We start from the raw sequence: 20150 nt of genomic DNA on the forward strand, positions 1-20150 counted from the left end.
TCACACCACATAGTGTACTGGATCAGTGCTTGTAATTCTGACAGTTTCTTGTACTGTAGTGCCCATATTCCTATTTCATATATCAATATTAGATAGCATGGGTACTCAAGCCCTTGCTGTCCAACATCTCAAGTGGTCCATGACTATGTAATCTTAAAATTGAAATTGCTCCACTTGTACGATGTCCAAGTCAAAAATCAAAGGTGAAGATATTAAAGTTTCCTTCTTGTTACTTTGCTTTGATTGTCATCTAGGAACCCTAAGAACACAAATGTCGTGGGAGGGCATGGTAAAAGCTCTTGCAAGAGTTGTTTCATATTTGCAGGTGAGAATATTACACTCATATTTTGTATTGTTCTTACAATTACTTTGTCTATGTTCAGTTTATCGTTTCTTGTTGTAAAGAGGACGCCACAATGGCCTTTACAACTACCTCCACTTCTCAAAAATTAAGCCAGGTGGATGGGCGCCTTTGCTCAGTATTTAGTCTTCTTTGAAAAATTGTAGGGTTAGCTTAGTATTACTGAACTAGATGAGCCAATTAGGGGAGACCCTAATTGCCCATCTAGTTGAGGGGGGGGATCCCAATTGGCTCATCTAGTGGGGGAGGGGGGGTAACACTAACTAACCCAAAATAGTATTAATTCTTCTAATATTCTATCATTCTGAGCTTTTTAGAGAATCTTGTGTCACTCTCTGCACCCATCCAGTTTTTCGGCCCCTCTCCCTTCCCTTTCCTGCCGCGATCTTTCTGTAATTTGTGTGGAGGACAATGGTTTAGCCTCCTCCGTCTTTTTACCTTCTCTTCTTTAGTTAGAAATAAGCATCAGGACAATGTTGCCAAAACAAATCTTGAGATGTGAAGATTTAGGTGACATGGTGTGAGAACTAGTGCATTGCCTTCAGAGTTTCATAACTCTTATTACGCATTATGGGTTGCAGATTCAAGTGAGAAAGCCTTATTAGAAAAGATTATCTTTCATATTAGAGTTTCACATAAGAGAGAGAAAAAACTAACTCTTATATTAGAGTGCTACATAAGAAAGAGAAAATCTTCTATTAGAGGTCTCTGCTTTACTATATAGATAGTAGATAACAACTCCTTAACAATGATAGGTCTCGTATTCTGTTGAGAGTTGATACAAAAATAATTGGACTCACACTTGTTGATCCCATCTCTGGACTGTTTATTAACAATTTTCAAGATAATCTCTTCTCCATTTTCAGCTTCCCGATGAGAAGGGGCAAGCACCTCCTTGGCAAAAATAGGATTAGTAATAAAAAAAAAAAAAAAAAACCAGGACTTGCACACAGACTTGAATTTGAGGATATCTTTAATTTTTTTTAAAATTTTTCTACATGATAATATTTTATGTATAACTAATGACGAGACAACAATTATCTTTACATCTCCATAGGCATATATCAATCACACATTAATAAAAATTACCATTTATGTAATAATTTCAAGTTTTGATATAGAAAATAACCAAATAATCAACCCCAAATTTGTTATCTTGTATTAACTCGTGTACACGTGCATACACATAATAATTTCTTTGTTTCATTCCATAAAGATTCGATATTTATTATTACTAGTAGTAGTAGGGTTTATCTGGGAATCTCACCTAGAATTTGATCGATGGATGCTCAACGAGCTTTACTTGATGAAGTAATGGTAATGGGTGCGGGTATTTTTTTTTCCTCTCTTTCTCCACTCAATATATGTTCTCTTTCTCCAGGTAGTTTTCAACATAATATCTCCTCCATATTCAGCTTCCTGATGAGAACGGGAAAGCACCTCCTTGGCGAAAATAGGATTAGTGATCAAAGAAAGCCAGGACTTGCACACAGACTTGAATTTGATGATATTCTTAATAGGAAATGATGCCTCCTTTCCAGTCGAGTCTCTACCATGTGCATTTCATCCTTCAGGTAGAGAACCCGTTTCCCCAACCAAGCTTCGGCTTCTGCCATATCGTTTCTACTAGTTCCAATACCATTCATGTGGTTCATTTACAGATATTAGGTGAACTTGCGGAGATCTTGTGAGTAGGACAATAATACTCCGCTGCAGAACAAATCCAGAGCAAAGTTGCAATTAACAGAGTAATTACACAAAAAAAACTAACCAAAATTAAACCATTTTAAAAAACAACATTTTCAGTTAATCCCTGAAAGTTGATAAAATATGAACATAGGAAAAAAAAAACTCATCGTTGGAATGAGTACACTACAAGAAGTTGTTAGGATAGTGATTTCCAAAAAGATGGTTGTTTCGACCCCCACCTACGTGGCAAACGTCCATTAGTAGGGGTCTTTATTTTATTCATTTAATCAACAGGGCTAAAGCCCAATTCGCAATATCATGGATCAATGTACAGGGCCATTAACTTCATGTGTCTAAAGGCTGAACCTTAGCCACATGGCTTGCCACTAATGTACATTGATTTATGTCCGCATTCATTTCTTATCAAAAGATAATTATCGGTTGGCGGTTATATTCTATCACAATTACTCAAGACAAGATTACTTGAGTTACAAGGATTCTCTACTCTACCTATATAAATACCAAACTATTTTTCATAAGGAACTACGTTGAAACTTGATCCCTGTGAGAATAGATCTTGGAGTGCGTGGGCGACCATTATTTGGTTCGGTTTCATCTCCCCAACATCAAATTTCTCTGTTTCTTAGTGCGTTCTTTACCATTGCTCGTTGTGTTGAAGCGGTTCTTTGCGCGAAACATAATTGGCGCCCGTCGTGGGAATTTAGAATTCATTATCGTTGAAACAATTAAGATGGTAAGCACAAGAAGCGGACCAAATAGTCGACATATTCCTCCTCGCTAATAAGACTTGCAACCCTCGAAATTCAAATCGCCAACGTAAGAACCGTTGAACAATCAAGTTGCTCCTAGTGGTAGGATTAATTCTCAACATCCAATCAGAAGCGGCCACAACCGCCACCGCCACCGCCAAAGGCAAGACAACCGCCGCACCAACCCTAACAGGTCTTGCAACAAAAACCGACAAGTCAAGAATCCTCCATGCGGTCCGCTTTATCGTCATCCATGTCAATCTTTTTAGTTGACATGGATATGGACGATGGACATTACTCTCACACCAACTAACGAAAAAGGTGATAGTAGCGACCAATTCACCCCTAATCTGGTTCGGCCGCGAAGTTCACGACGAGTCAAAAATTTAAATAGAAACTTGAGAAGGAAGGCGGCAAAGAGGCAAGGCGGTGGGCGATCTTTGTCAGTAAATTCAACAACATCGGCGACCAATAAAGAGACGGGCATTCGGTGTATGGGACCATCTTGAAGATCCACTTCATCGCCCTCAACAACGTGTTATTTCTCAAACACAATCAACCGATTGCACACTCTAAGAGTAATGACTCTATTACCCGTTTATGGGAGAATCGGATTGGCGGGGATAACTACTACCACTAGACATGTCCAATCTCAAATGGAAGATTTACCTCGAGAAGCAATTTCGGGGAAGACCGCCATCCGAGATATGTCCGACATGACCCGGGAAGGCGGGCATCCCGCATAACAAAAGCAACAAAACATGGAAAAGTGGTATAATTATACCGACCACCCGGCCAAAAGGGTGACTACCGCCTAGGCAGTTTACAAGGATAGACAAAGACAATCACCGGGTTAGAGATCGTGCATACCGCCAAAGATCTCTAACTCCAATAAGAGATAATGGAAGGTATCCTTCTCCCATAAGGGCACGGCGGCCCCGGTTGTTCGAGCCAATAGTTTAACTCTAGCGAACAACAATTGAAAGAGTTGATTGCAAAAGAACTTAACGATAGAGAGTCAAGGGATGTAAGAATGAAAAACTTGACAATCAATGATGGCGTACTTGATAAGTTTTCGCTCAACATTCAAGAAGCTTACCACCATCCTGACTTCAAACAAACCGATTTTGAACTTTATAATGAGTCGGAAGGAGATCCTGGCTTGCATGTTCTATCGTTCAAAAATAAGTTGGTGTTATGGGGTGGAGATGATCCGCTCATGTGTAAGCTCTTTCCATCAACTCTAAAGGGAGAAGCATTAAGCTAGTTTAGTTAGTTGCCTTCAAGATCAATTCACCAATTCAATGAACTAGAAAATCAGTTTGTTAATCGTTTCCGCCACAATTCCAAGACGCCAAAGGATGTCGACTCACTTCTGAACATCAAGCAAATGCGTGATGAAAACTTACGTACTTTTGTTACTAGGTTCCGGAAGGCGTAAAGATCGCCGACCACCCTACCGCGAACGGTACAAACGCCCGAAAAAGAAGGTCCACGGAAGACATTATAAGGAAAACCTTCATCCTGGATCGGGCCCGGCGACAAGGAAGGCCGACCTCATAAATTTGAGGAAAATCGTCATCCTAGACGGTCCGAGGCCAGCGGGGAAAGAAGCGAACGAAGAAGATTATAAGAAAACCTTCATCCCGGTGGACCAACTCGACGGGGAAGGCCGACCTCGAGGAAGGCCGACCTCGCAGATTTGAGGAAAATCGTCATCCTAGACGAGTCCCACCAGCAGGAAAAGAAGGCGTCCGCGGAAGACAAATAAGGAAAACTTTCATCCCGGACCGACCGGACGACGGGGAAGGCCGACCTCGCGGATTTGAGGAAAATCGCCATCCTAGAGCAGTCCGGCCGGATAGGGAAAGAAGGTCCGCGGAAGAAAGTATAAGAGAAACCTTCATCCTAGACTAAACCGACCGACGGGGAAGGCCGACCTCCTTGATTTGAGAAAAAGCGCCATCCCGCATTGCCCGACCGAGCGAGGGAGAGAAGGTGTCACGAAAAACAACTAGAGGGATGACCACAATCCTGAACAAACTACCGAATCTAGATAGGTCGGTTACACTACCGCAAAAGAAAAAGACAATCTCGGTCGGACACGAGCGTGTGTAACGCCCGTATTTTTAAATATGTATTTATTTATTTATTAATTAATTAAATTATTTATTTTCAAAATTTGTTGGATTGGACTTCGGGACATGTGGGCTGGTTTTGGGCCCAAGTCGGTGTTGAGGCTTGGTTTGAACCCAAGTATATAAACATATTGTTACAGATAATAGGGTTTTAAAAATAATAAAATAATGAAAATGGAAGGCAGAGCTAGAAGCGATTCTTCTTTGGAGGGTGGAGTCTGACGACTTCGAACTTCGGAGGAATTAATTTGTTAAGACAGGTGAGTAGCTATTTTTGCTATTTCACCGGATTTATCATTTTTCGTGTATCGGGGATACTGTCTAAGATTCCTGCCTATTGATACTGCCTCTTATCATGTTTTATTCGACGTCGTGCATGTCGTTTTATTAACCTTTGTTAAAAATTGAAATTTGTATTTGCAACTGTTGAATCTCGACAGATCGACGTCAATGGCGTCGCCAAGCCACAGGGACAAATCGTCCTGATGGTTTTGTTTAAACTCTTTTTTTTGTTTATACACTGTGATGTTAAAATTTAATGGGTTGTGGATGTACGTTGGACGTCGGGATGGAAAACTTGGGAACTGTTGGAGCTTTGTAGAGGTCGTTAATGGCAGACAGAAATCGTCCTGTTCTTTTTTTGTTTAAACTATGTTTTTGGTGATGTTCAACTGTTGTGTTGTGTTATGGGATTGATTGATGATTTGGAGAGTTGGGAGGGGGCTGTTGGAGCTTGGAGAAAGCTTGAGCCGTCGTTAATGGCGTTACTGCCATTACTGTGATACTGGGACTTGGGTTTGTATGCGTTTTTTTTGTTGATATTGTTGTTGTTTGGGTTTGATGATGATGGGGTAGTGTAGTGTGGGTGTGGGGGCTGTCGATTGGAGCTTGAAGCACCATTAATGGTGGCCGAAATTCCTAGATCCAGTTTTGAGGGAGTATATGAATTGTATGATTTGGGGTTTTTGTTTTAATTAATTTTGTTTGGTTGGTGATGAGGAGGGAAACCGCGGGGTTGTATTGGGTGGTCGAGTGGAGATGGTGGTGGTCGATTTTGGGGGTGGTGGTGGCTGTTGGAGGACAGAGTTTGGAGAAGATGAACAGTGATTCGATTTGGGCTTTGGGCCTAATTAGTTGGGCCCGATTATGTTCTAAAGTGTTGGGCCAGTTCATTTCTATTTTGTTTGGGCCCTTTTCCTATTTGTTGTTAACTTGTTATGGGCCAGTTCTAATTTTTGTAATTGTGGGCCGGTTTTCTCTTATTTTGTAGACCAGTTTAATTTAAAGTTTTTGGGCCGGTTTCAGTTCAATTTTTGGACCGAACCTTAACCTGTTTTTGGCCGGTTAATATTCTTTGGGGCGGTCATGGGACTTAATATAGATCCCCATTAGGTCCGCGTAGAATAAATAAGTTGGTTTTAGACTTTCGGGTTAAGGTTTGGGTTTGGCCGGTTGGGTCCAAACCATTACATATACCAATGAGCCCACGAGCCAAATGCTGCATTGACTTTAGCCATGAACCGTACGGTATAATCCTGAACTTGTCGAACATGGAAACAGCCGGTTTGACTTTGACCATGATGGGTTGACTTTGACTTTGGCCGTTGGCCAGTGGAATGTTGACTTTTCCAGTTTTTTCTCGTATTTGATTTTATGGACTATTGTAATAATAAAATGTTGTCGAACATTATATAACGTTGTTTGTCATTATCTAATTAAGATTTGGCGTGAGTAGTGTGTAAAAAGATATATATATTGGGATTTGATTGTGGATTTGAATTTGTTTAATTGTCTTATATTTTATGTTGTAAATTGTATGGACAAATCCAATGCTAAAATGCTGTGAAAGCTTGTATAAATTTGGTTGTCATTTATCTAATTAAGATTTGACGTGGATATTGTGACATTATGTAATATGTGAGATGCTACTATGAGGTAGTATAGTATTGGTGAATATTTTCCCGGGGAGTGTGGCGTAGTCTGAATAATATATTAGCACGAAAATAATAAAAGTGGTTATGAGATATAATTGAAATATTTAAATATTGTGGCTTAGTGCAATAAGGTAATTGACACACGCGTGATATAGTGGAATGATTATGAGTCATAGATGTATGACACTTGAATAAACTACGTAACGAAAATCCAGAACCTAGCTACCACAACTCATGTGATTGGCCTTTCCGGCGTTTCAGTTAATCTAAATGGCCTTCGAGCAAGTAATGTGATTGGCCCTCCGGCGTTTTGATAAAATTTGAATGGCCCTCTGGCGTGTAGCCGAATAGTGGCTTGATTATTCCGTTCGCCAAAATAGAGCGATGACTTCGCGATATTTTATGCGAATAGTGGCATTACTTACATAATTGCTTCGTGTGAGGATTTACGGTGTCGCGGCATCCATTTCGAGGTGGTTCACATACGCACGGAGTGGTTCATTATGTAAGGGGAGGCATGTGGATGTACATGTTAAGTTGGGTAGCGATTGTGGTAGCCAGGAAAACTAGGTAAAGACATAGATCTGGCGTGAATTTTAGGGACACGCAAAGAAAACCTTAATTAATATAATTATGGAAATGTGTTGGTTAATGATGTATCTTTAGATAGATGATTGTATATACTTGGCTGGTTATAGTTTAGTTAGAACCTAAGGCGCCTCGTGGAGGAACTAAATGCCTTATTTATTATCGCATTATAGTTTGTTGTGTGGTTAGTGGGAAGTTAAAGGCTACCCTCGATTGGAGGAACTACACGCCTTAGTTATTTAACTTAAGGATGTTGTATTAGTCGTTAAAAGTTAAGACGCCTCGGTGGAGGAACTAACTGCCGTAAGGTTTGTGTATTTATTTGTATAAGAATATGTTGTATTTTAGATCTACTCACACCAGCATTTTTATAATGCTGACCCGATTTGCATGTTTGCTTATCGGGTGTGTTCATTAAATGAACAAAGTTGATAAGTCTTGACAGGTTTAATGTTGAAGAAGGTTAGGTTTCTTTGCTTGTGGTTTTGCGTTAGCATTGCATTTCGGGATGTATTTTGTTTTCCCTTAAGGTGATATAGATTTTCAGTCTAGACAATGTATTTGTACTTTCATTTGTAATTTTAAATAAGGAGTTATTGAAAAGAGATTTGTAACCTAATCTTATTTGTAAATTTTTGTAATGAAGATGACATTTGTTTAATTGAAATTTTTATTGGTTTTAATTATCCGCGATTTAAAAGCTGTTTATGGGTTTTGGAAGTTGAGAGTCGTCACACCTCGGAGATCGAAGAGTCGGGAACAAATAATGTTTTTCCGAATTCTTTCGAAATTCGGAGTGTGACAACGTGTGTACCGCCTAAAATCTCTAACTTTTGTAAAAGCTGATTGATGATTGATGATTCTCCTATTGACGATTTCTTTGCCGGAAGAATCTATGGAAGACATTCTCACGCCAATAAGCTGGGGGCTCACGAAGACCAACATGAAAACTCAATTCCTAATCCCATTGACCTATGGATTGTTTACTCGGATGGCTCCCATAGTAAATGGTCCGAATGGATGCATTTTTGTTAAACCCTACGGGAGAAAAGATTGGGAAATCAGTGCGACTTGGCCGCCGCTTCAAATAACAAAGCCGAGTATGAGGTCGCCATTTGTGCCTTTGAGAACGGCTTTGACATCGGGGTCGCGAAGCTCGGTTATCTGTGATTCTCGCCTTTGTTGCCAATCGGTTTGGTGGGTCTTTTGAAGCAAGAGATGAGCGTATGGCGGCTTATCTTAGTTTGATACATAGTCTTGCTCGACAATTTGATTGCATCTCTATCACTCAAAGACCGAAATGACTTCGTCCATGCCGATTTATTGGCTTATCTCCGCCGCATTGTTGTTAGGCGAAGGGTCAAGGCACATCATTTTTGGCGATCATCTTTTCGTCAATCTAAGTTTGAACGTTTTTACGCTCGCTTAGTTCGTTATTCTCATTACGAAAAAATTTGACGAAGTTACAACATTTAGCTTCATCAGTTTAAGTTTGAATGCTTTTACCGCTTTTTAGTTCATTATTATCATTATGAAAAAATCGTGAAGTTACCACATTTAGCTTCGTCGGCTTAAGTTTGAACGGCTTTTACGCCGCTTAGTTCATTACTATCATTCTTAAAAATTCGGCGAAGTTATCACATTTAGCTTTGTCAGTCTAAGTTTGAACGCGGCTTTTACCGCTTTTAGTTTATTACTATCATTACGAAAAAATCTGACGAAGTTACCACATTTAGCTTTGTCAGTCTAAGTGTGAACACTTTTTACGCTCGCTACGACAAAATCTGACGAAGTTACTACGTTTAACTTCTCCAGTCTAAGTTTGAACGCTTTTACGCTCGCTTAGTCCATTACTATTGTTCCGACAAAATCTGACGAGATTACCACGTTTAGCTTCGTCAGCCTAAGTTTGAACGCTTTTATGCCCGCTTAGCCTAATTTTGCAAAGTTAAGTACGCATTGGGGGCGTCTCGTTCTATTTCATTTCAACTGCATAAATCTACAACATTGTCAGTTTTCCGCAGGTATATTATCTGACACAACAACAATATTCAATAACAAACCCATCTTTATTTTTATTTTTCATCAAAAGAAGTTTTAGCTCTATGGTATTACATTCACACAATTACCTAATCAATTATCTCTGTTAATTGTCTTACGGTTGTTCGATTAAATCTTCATTTTCTTCTTCGAAATCTGCGTTCGCTTCGTTTAGCACTTTCGGTTAACTATTTTCCGCAGTTATTATTTTTTCTAAGGCATTGTGCCGATCTTTCTACGAAAAATTTTCCGAGTGAAAATTTTCGTCAACTTCATTATTTTTTCTAAGGCATTGTGCAGATCTTTCTACGAAAAAATTTCCGAGTTAAACTTTTCGTCAACTTCATTATTTTTTCTAAGGCATTGTGCCGACCTTTCTACGAAAAATTTTCCGAGCAAAAATTTTCGTCAACTTCATTATTTTTTCTAAGGCATTGTGCCGATCTTTCTACGAAAAATTTTCCGGCGAAAATTTTTCGTTGAACTCATTATTTTTTTCTAAGGCATTGTGCGATCTTTCTATAAAAAAAATTTTCCCGAAAATTTTTTTCGTCGATGTCGTTATTTTTCTAAGGCATTCGCAGATCTTTCTACGATAAATTTTTCGAACGAAAATTTTAGTCAGCGTCATTATTTTTTTATTTTTTTATTTTTTTCTAAGGCATTAAGCTGAACTTTCTGAGTGAAACTTTTCGAGGCTCGTACAACCGTCGTTTCTCCGTGCGGCAAAAATTCGCATTATGTTAACTTTCTAAGCGAAAACTTTATTCAGCTTCTTTATTATTATTATTATTTTTATTTTCTTCTACGGCATTGCGGTGCGGTCACCCTGAGCAAAACCTTTCTTCAGCTTCTTTATTTTTTTCTAAGGCATTGAAATCTTTCCGCTCGATATTTTTCGTCAATATCTTTTGCTCGTAATTCCGCCGTTTCTACCTGCGACGACAAAATTAAACTTTTCGTCAATTTTTTAGACTTAACCAAAATTTTAGGATAACTGATAAAAAAAAATACTAACATACCTGTTTTATGCTGTCACAACTCTTTGACACCGCTTTTTTCATATTCTCCGGACTTTTCTCCGTCTTCTTCGGCAGCCCAAATTCAATTTTGATCGAAATCCAACAATTTGAACTTAATATCCTAGCAGATCCAATTTGAAACTGATCAATCTTGACCTAGATTATGTAGGTCAATCTTTAGTTGCATATCCAATTTGAAATTACCACATCTCGTAATAAAGAGAGATTCCAAGAAACTTTATTGTAAAACCACGCTCTACTTCATCTGACAGGGAAAAGAGAACACGATAATGCCATGAATCGGTTTAACAGCAAACACGATAATGCTTCATCTACCCGCTTCGTTGAAACCAACGAAGGCACGTTACGGACTTTTGTTTTCGTGTTTATCAGTACTAGATCGTGACTTCTTTTTTCTCGTTTCTTCTCTAAGATTTGTGCTAGGTCTGGACTTCTCTCTTACTGTTTTTCGATTGAGTTTATTTTGTTATTAGTTCCCATCACACGTTTCCAGCTCTTAATATATTATCTCCGTTTCCTTTTCAAATCTTTGGTGTTCAATTCCGTCACGTATCACGTGCACAGTGTGCACAGTTTTGTTTGACAAGGAATTTGTCTTTATGTGGATCCAATCGGTCCTCATGCCATGTGAATATAATCTCTTTTTGTCAAATTATGAATCTAATGCGAACCCAACTATCATTATCTCTTTTTGTCATCATGTGACCCCAACTATTTTGGTCACTCGTGTGAATCTAATGTGACCCCGGTTTCTCCATACTGGACCGACCTAGTTACCCAATTTTGACAATCTTTGAAAACTAGAGACTCGACCCTCTTTTACTCCACTCACCAACTAATGGGTCTGCCAGTATAGCCCCATCACTATTTTGAATAGATTTTATCTTTTTGCATATTTCTATTAATGCTAAGGTTGATATATCCTGATTAAAAATTGGTTTTCTTTATCAATTTTTTGTCACCTATTTTAATTCTCGCTTCACCCTCTATCAATTAATTACATTGTAGCCTCATATAAATTAGTTTAAAATTATTTAACACACAATATTTCAGGCATTTTTCTCGACATTCCATTTTTCTATCATTTTCTTTTGCATGATACTTCGTTATACACTACGGTTACTCTTTTCTTATTCCAAGTTTTTCTTGATTTTTTCTTCTTCTTTGCCATGTGAATTTTGTTCGCGTGATGAAAAAGAGGGGGTGTTTTGACCCCCACCTACGTGAGCAAACGCCCATTAGTAGGGGTCTCTATTTTATTCATTTAATCAACAGGCTAAAGCCCAATTAAGAATATCATGGATCAATATACATGCCCATTAACTCATGTGTCTAAGGTCAACCTTAGCTACGTGGCTTGCCACTAATGTACATTGATTTATGTCCGGATTCATTTCTTATCAAAAAGATAATTATCGGTTAGCCGACAATATTTCTATCACAATTACTCAAGCAACAAGATTACTTGAGTTCTGAGGATTCTCTACTCTACCTATATAAATACCAAACTATTTTTCATAAGGAACTACGTTGAAACTTGATCCCTAGAGAATAGATCTTGGCACGTAGGCGACCATTATTTGGTTCGGTTTCATCTCCCCAACATCAAATTTCTCTTTTTCTTAGTGCGTTAACTTTTACCATTTCTTCTCGTTGTGTTGAAGCGGTTCTTGCTTTATCACAAACAATGGCTTAGCTGACCACTTGAACATACAAACTACAAAGTTATTTCAATAAAAGAAACTATCGTGGTCAATCAACTAAGTGAGGAAGAAGTACCCCAGTATAACATATAATGATGAAGAACAAATATAACAGACGTACCCACATATGATTTAGGATGACCAAAAACAAGAATGTGAATCCTCAAGTTTTAGATGTTTAAAATTATATCTTCTATAATTAAAAAGCTATTATAGTTTAAGTAGCTCAATTGTTTACATATCAGAGCAACATCTTGAGTTTTGCTTGAAACACTCATCACCAGAAAAGTAAGAAAATAAAACATAGAATAACAGAGTCATAAATAAGGATAGATTTAAAACTGAGAAAAAGGACTATAAAAATATTGTATTAAAATCAAATAGCAACAGATGCAATTGGGAATAAAATTGGTGCCTAACAGTATAAAAAGAGTATGGTAATTTCACAAACGAATATATAACTACTAATGTGTCTACAACCACAACCACAACCACACTAAGTATTCATAGTCCACATAGCACCAAGTTAAGAAATCAAGTACGCAAGATGCAGATGTTGTGACAAAAAAATTAAGTAACATGCACTTTAAACTAAATTTTCTACATACTATGTCCGCAAAAATATCCTACCATAAAAGCGCACCCAAAAGCTGTAGCATCAATATAGAAAAACAATACATGGCAGATTACAGAATGATACCTCAACAAGGAAGTAGTCTGCATAAGGCACATCACCTATTTCCTGTGATGTCTCAATAACCAAATGACTAGCAAACAAGAAACATTCGAAATGTTAGAAGATATATACAATACGCTGACGGTTTCAGCAGATGCTGTTTAGAAAGGAAACAAAAGATATGAATGTGTTCCGAAAACATGTGTTATAGAAGATATGAACAATCAAAGAAAACAAGAAAAAGCATATGAGGTACCCGTTTCTGTAAACTCGAATCTTTGGGCTTCTCGGCAGTAACCAAACTTTGCACTTTTAAAAAACAAATCACCAGAATTTAAACTATAATTCACGAAACTTAAACATGCGAAATGTCGACTACTCAATCTAGAGATCTCCTAAAGTGCCTATCAAAGAAATCACCTTAGCCTATATTGCAGAACAGGTTTCGTGTACAATAAAGTCACCTAGAGACACGCTAAAACCGATGAGTGATTTCTATGACAGATATGCGAGGAGTCTAGGAGATTGTTGTGCCATATAAAATCTATACCGGAACAACTAAGAAATACAGCTATTTTAAGTTTACTTGGAAACAAACAGTAGAAGTACACTCTTACCAAAGTAAAATTTGATTGGATGTTGAAAGGACAATTCACGGGCATGACCAAATTGTGTATGCGTAGACCAAGATGTGCACCTCAAATCTGAAAGATATAAGAATCACATATACTGAACGAATGATGTGATAGCAAAAGCATAGAGCACCACTGAGGAAAAGACAATTTATTTAGTCATCTGGGCAGTGGTAAACATGTATATGAACTAATTTGGCAGAATCCACAATTCAAATTTAGTGTCAAGAATGTTGGAGTAAATCAAATGCCATCAGACCTGAAGACAAGTTTCTTTGATTCCATTATGTCCCTCCAGAATCCCAGCTTCTTTAATAGGTTCCTAGTTCCTACAGATATCAAGTCACATACACAAGACATTGCACAGCCCACCAAGAAACCTGTAAAAGAAATAAATGAATAAAAAATAAATGTCCGTTTAGTGGGTGTAATTCTCAGAGTTCATACGCAGTGTAAACACTTGTGTGCACACTTGCATCTAAGCTTTCGCTTCCGTAACATGCAAAGCAGGGAGACCTTCTCAACAAAATTAATCAGTAAGCCAGAATTCTTGCTTCATAATACATTCCAGTATCTGACAGGACCAGTACATATAAGGGAGCGAACCATAAGTCTAATTATGTTATTGATAGAAATTTGATTTGAGGGGAAAAACTAGAAATGGCCAGACCTAATCACCTGCCGTTTTCTGGAATTAGTGGTTCTCAAGGCAGCACGCATGATTTTTTGGGAGGAAAGTATCAGCTCAAATATATGTGCTCACCTAAACATGTATTCAGTGGTTGAAAAGTTAGATGTTCATGGGCGTTCGAAAATAAAATGGTGTGAGTGTGTGTACGTGTCCTTGTGTGCGGATATGACGCTTAACACAGAGTACCCACCAAGAGATATTCAAAACTTCCTACACATGATCAATTCTTGGAATAATTTTCTGAAGAAGTCTATAAGATGGTCTTGAATTTGAATCACCAGTACGATATACAACTAAGTTCATTCTCCAGAATGGTATAAGCATCTGCAAACGCCTGCAGAAAACATACTTAAAACTTGGCAGAAGATAATGGGGCAGATAAAAAGAACACTTTATCAAGTGGAAAATGAATATCTGTTCATCACATATTTGTTGAAGCCTGTTAGACTTAGTACATGGTGAAGCAGTTGATATTGAATGTAAACAAAAGCGAAGTGGACAGCCGTAACAAAAGCGAAGTAAAACAAAAGTCCAACGGGGATGATTGAAGGCTGACCTTGATACATTGATGTATCCGGAAGCAATTCTTTCACTTAGAGTGTCTGTACCGAAAAGAGAAATAGTCTCACATTGAACAAGAAAGGAGTTCATCATTGATTGATAAAGTGGGAAGATCACTAACTAATACCGAGACCTTTTAAGATAAAACTCCACATCCATAGCCAAAATGTGGCACAAAGCCCAATAGATGGAGTAGGCTCTGAGAAAAAACCACCTCCCTCAGAGTCCCAGAGTCGAAGTCATCGAACACACATTTCTAAACAAGGGCCACACAAAAGAAAGCTTTAATTTATTTGAACCAATAAATTCTCAGGCCATCAGCCCCCTGACTATACTATACTAAGGAGTTTTCGATATGAAGACAAGTTAAGAACATCAATTAAATTTTGTAATAAAAAATAGATTCCGCTTTCAAAACGAAATATAAAACATACCCAAAGAAGTAGAGAAAATTCATAAACAGGCTTCCAACGTTCTGCATAAACACCCAGAAAATGTGACTAATACATGGAAATGATTCTTTCACTTTAAGAATTATACAGATATTCAAATATGGATGACATGATAACAATTCCAAGGCCTGAGGTAGGGTGGTGTCAAGCTGCATCAAAAACATTCCTATACTAGTAGAGCAAATATTTCAAACAAACCGTAATAGATAAATGCTTATTAGAGTCCAGATAATCATAGTACATGTTTTAAACTTTTAGTATAATTGTTTATACACGGTATAATAACAACAATAATTGTTTATATTTTGAAAAAAAAAAAGATGCATAGTCATGCAAAATGTCTCCGTTAATTTTTGCCACCAACCTATCAATGAACTCCAGGAGTTAAACCATTCTTCTTCAAAAACCAGGCAAGCTTTCTTAATATGAACAAAATAGAACCTATCACCTATGTAATCACAATATACCTCTCTAAGTTGCAAGGAAGAATTCTACGGTTATCTGTCAATTATACTAAGCACCAAACTCCATCATTTTAGATGGAATGCATTTACGAAGTGGAACATTTATCCATATGCCTTGGAATCTGATTAATGAAATGATAACGTAGCAAGAAGCCTTACTACGACACAATATAGTTACTACGACACAACATATACAGAATTATGACATTGTGTACACCATTTCTAAAAAGTCTCTATGGTTTCTTCTTTTAAGCTATAAAACACAGTTTTAGACTCTACTTACCTATATCTATACAGTGACCCTACAAGCCTATGAATCTACTACATTCATAACTTTATAGAATACAGCTTATCTTATCTATGCAGTCCTTGTTAGCAATTTGTGGAATTATTCGCGTATCGAATTTTTTAAGGCAAAACATATAATATTTCCAAATGTTTGAAAGATTCGCAATAATTCACGATTTTTTTGCCGTGAAACAAATAATACGGATTTTGTCAAATTTTTGTGTAATTCGGCTCCAAATTTTTTTAAATAATAATAATAATAATGAAAATTCGGTTGCGTTTTTATTATTTTTTATGTACTTTATGTCTTTACTCTTATATTTTTAGTGATAAATTAATATAAAAGCTTTGTTTTTATACTTTTTTGACAATATTTAAATTTGAAATTTGAACGTTAATTTAAATCTAATAACAAATAAATGAAGGTATTTATATGGACCATTCAATTGGTTTCAATGTTTTTGTAGCTAAATTGTTTAGATATATTTGTTATGTTGTAAAGAATGACAATTATTATTAATATTTACTAACATAATATCACAAATTTTTGACTTCCGAATTTTTGCAACCAAACGTTTAAAACATGTATTAATTAAACACCGCATAATTGCCGTATTGCGAATTTTTGACCGTACCGTTTTTTTGAATCACCGAATAATTATTGAATTATTTCTGTACCGAATTTTTGCCGGTATCCCGAATTGCTAACAAGGTGCAATATAATAAATAATACTAGAATTTGAAAAAATAGCTTAGGGCGCCGGATAGGCACGACTGAGTTGAAAACCGTTTGAATTGTACTCCACATTCACGGATTCGTTTCCCATAGTTAAGATAACGTTATTAGCATGCATAAAGCCATCTCCAGTTAAAAACCGCTTGAATTGTACTCCACCTTCACGGATTCGTTTCTCATAGTTAAGATAACGTTATTAGCATGTATAAAGCCATCTCCAGTTCAATGCTTGTCCCAAGGAACAGGGTTGAGTATATGGGTGGTCTCCTGTACCAACTAAACTTTACCACTGGGTTTGACGAAATTCTTTCTGGTGTAAGTAATTTCGTTTTCTTCCAAGTAAAATTGGAGCCAGTGATGAAGTCCGCTTGTCTCCAGTCGGCGAGTCAAGTGGTTGTGCTTCGTCTCTCCGTAGAAGATGTGTTACAAACCAAAATTTTATGAGCCAATTTTTAAACAATAAAGATCAACAAAAATATACATTTATTTCAATTCACAAAACTAAAACTAGAGTTTGTTGACTACTAAGAATTTAGTATGGATTGACGAAGTTAACTACTTAAGCACTTAAATTATTAATTGATACTACTATGTATATATATATATACATAATCTATTCCACAAGTCTACAACAATTTAAGAAATTGTTGATTTCGTATAATGTTATAAATTTATATAACTCTACTATCATGTAGAGAAAACTATAAAAGATTAACATTGAAAATAAAAAAATAAAAATTTTGTTTTTTTTTAAAAAGTAAAATTTTTATTGATAATGATAACCAGTTTTACAAATAATTATAACAAGCATGCAACAAGCTGCGCTGCAATTCCTTTATGAATTTGTTTTTTTGTGTGTTTTGTGTTTTGTGTTAAGGTGTGACGCTTGTTTAATAATTGAGAGTGAAAGAAATGAGGGAGAACTTACGGATTTGTTAGGTGATTAGAATTATACAAACTGACCGGTTGGGCTTTGGGCACTATTTGTTTGATCTCATTAACCCATCAAACATTTAAAGACACATTTTTCCCTTTAAAAAAAAACATTGGTTTATTGAAACGTTTTTTAGTTTTTTTTTTCGTACTATTTTTTTTTGTTGATTATATTTTCACTATAGTTGTGAAAAATTTGAGGGAGCAATAGTAGAAATTTGCTAAAATAATTGGGGGTGCGAGTAAGATTTTTCTAGGCAATTAGTTATGTGGTAGTAGAAGTTTGCTAAAATAATTAGAGGGTGCAAATCTTTATAGTTTGAAGATTTTTCTAGGCAATTAGTTATGTGATAGTGGAGCTTTTCTAATGCCCCCCCTCTATATCCTTCTATGTATAACATCTTACGTGTAGGACTGAACTCAATACGGGTTAGGACAAAGCCAGCCCACAGAAAGAGCCCAATTACAGTTAACTTCCTAAACTTGATCGGGCCTCAGTACGATTCGGGTTAGGACAAAGCCAGCCCACAGAAGGAGCCCAGTTACAGTTGGCTTCCTAAACTTGATCGGGCCAAGTTTTGACCCGAGCCCAATTAGTGTTTCTTTCCTTCAGTATCTCTATTAGTAAAATACACCATAATTAACCTGGCATTTTAAATTAGACCAGCCTTTTTTCTACCACCTAATACCCCTAATTTAATACAAAAAAATATTATTCAATGTCTTTAAAAAGGACTATTTCATCATTTAACTTTGTATTTCCATTTATACCCTTCAATTACAACATACGACAAAAGGAGTTTTATGTAAATTAAGGGCAAAACCAAATCCACTTATATTGACATGTACGGTTTTGCCACTTAACTACCATTAATACCCACTTCAATTACCATTAATACCCACTTAACTATCATTAATACCGAAGTTCTTCCAACTTCCTCTCATTTCTTCATGGGCGGGTAGCCTTTTGTTTCCAAACACAAATCCGGATACCCTTTGACACTCGCTCCTCCTCGGCCGGTTTCTTCCGCAATCGAGATAGATTTTTTAAGTTGTTGATTTCAAATCGCGTTTCTATTTTACATAATTTGAAAGATTAAGTGAAAAACAAGAGATAAGATAGAGAAAAAGCACCTCTTTGATCGCGAGCGGCATTGCTTTGCTTGCTTCCACTTCGAGCTAGGTATAAGAGAATAAGCCGGGCGGTTAGCTTACCTTTTTCCTTGGAGAGCCGGAGACGACATACTTCCTTTTAGCCGAAGCTCGATCCAAGAATTCCTCGCCATTTTCGATCCGATCTTCAAATGGCTCTTAACGAGACCGATCTAGCCCAACTTCGAGTTTGATTTGACTTTACCTTATTGTTATTGTTGTACAAAGATGACAGAGTAAGGTATGCCGATAAATTTCCAAGATCGGTTTTTGCTTTATGCTTCCAATTCGGTTAGATTGAAATGTAACTAAAGAAAGACTTCCTCGACAAATTTCGATGTTATGCGTGGTGGTTTCTAAGCGTGGTCGCCGACATGGGAGGAAGGAACCCATCAAAAGCCTACGGTCAAGACAATTCAGGTAGGCCTTTTTGTTTCCAAACACTAAATCATTTGCCTGTGATTTTGGTTTGCGAGAATAATCATTGTTAGTATTAGTTTGGATGATTTTTGGATTTTTGGATTGTTTCATTGTGGTTTATGTGTTTTTATTTGGGTTTGTCTTTGTTTTGTAGATGGAATGGGGACTGGAATGGAGAGTCTGCTAAGAGTCCGCTTATTATAAGCGGTGATTATGTACATGGATTGAAGGTGAGGGGAAATTTATTTTATTGTGGTTATTATGTTCTTTACATTAAGCACACACACATAGTAACACACATTAAGCGTGTAAATCAGTGGAAGGTGGCGGTACTATTAGTTGTTTAGTCATGTTCTTAGGGGTTTGACTTGCCCACTATAAAAACGGGTAAGGGGCTCAATGTGTGCGATTAGAAGTATACCTTCTAAGTCTCACAATGAGTAGGTGCAGCCTTTAGTGTGGGGAACATGTCGAATGTCTCATAGAACCGTATCAACTAGTCTTTGTTCTCAAATTTGAATTAGAAAGAGTTCAGCTTGTTCAGTTGTTCAGATGTCCGTGATGTTACTACATTAGTTCAGATGTTTTCCCCCCGTAGCTTTGGAGGACTCTTTTCAAGAGGTAACTCAAAGGATTTTGTTTGAGCAATTGCCAATCGCCTCCACATGGATATTCCTTGCCACATGAGGACAATTTTTATGCTCATGCACTTTATGGAGGGCCTCTCCACCTCTTGCATCCCAAGACTCCCATGAGTCCTATACTAACTAAGTGAATAGTAAGAAGGTGTTAGTTTAGAAATTGGTATGCTTCTTAGATGACATCATGGAAACAATGATAAAAAATAGTTATTATTTTAGCATGACTATAATTGATCTG

At 37.1% G+C, this 20150-nt stretch overlaps 1 long non-coding RNA gene across 1 annotated transcript; it reads right to left on the reverse strand.

The window, feature by feature from the left end:
* Positions 1-1508: 1508 nt before the first annotated feature.
* On the reverse strand, positions 1509-13252 carry LOC147513005 (uncharacterized). Its single transcript, XR_015217313.1, has 3 exons — positions 13199-13252; positions 12967-13033; positions 1509-2071 (listed from the first exon to the last, which is right to left on the reverse strand). It is a non-coding gene; the product is annotated as an uncharacterized LOC147513005 (long non-coding RNA).
* Positions 13253-20150: the final 6898 nt, after the last annotated feature.

Source organism: Coptis chinensis, chromosome 3 (genome assembly GCF_015680905.1).
Source record: "Coptis chinensis isolate HL-2020 chromosome 3, ASM1568090v1, whole genome shotgun sequence".
Taxonomy (NCBI): Eukaryota; Viridiplantae; Streptophyta; class Magnoliopsida; order Ranunculales; family Ranunculaceae; genus Coptis; species Coptis chinensis.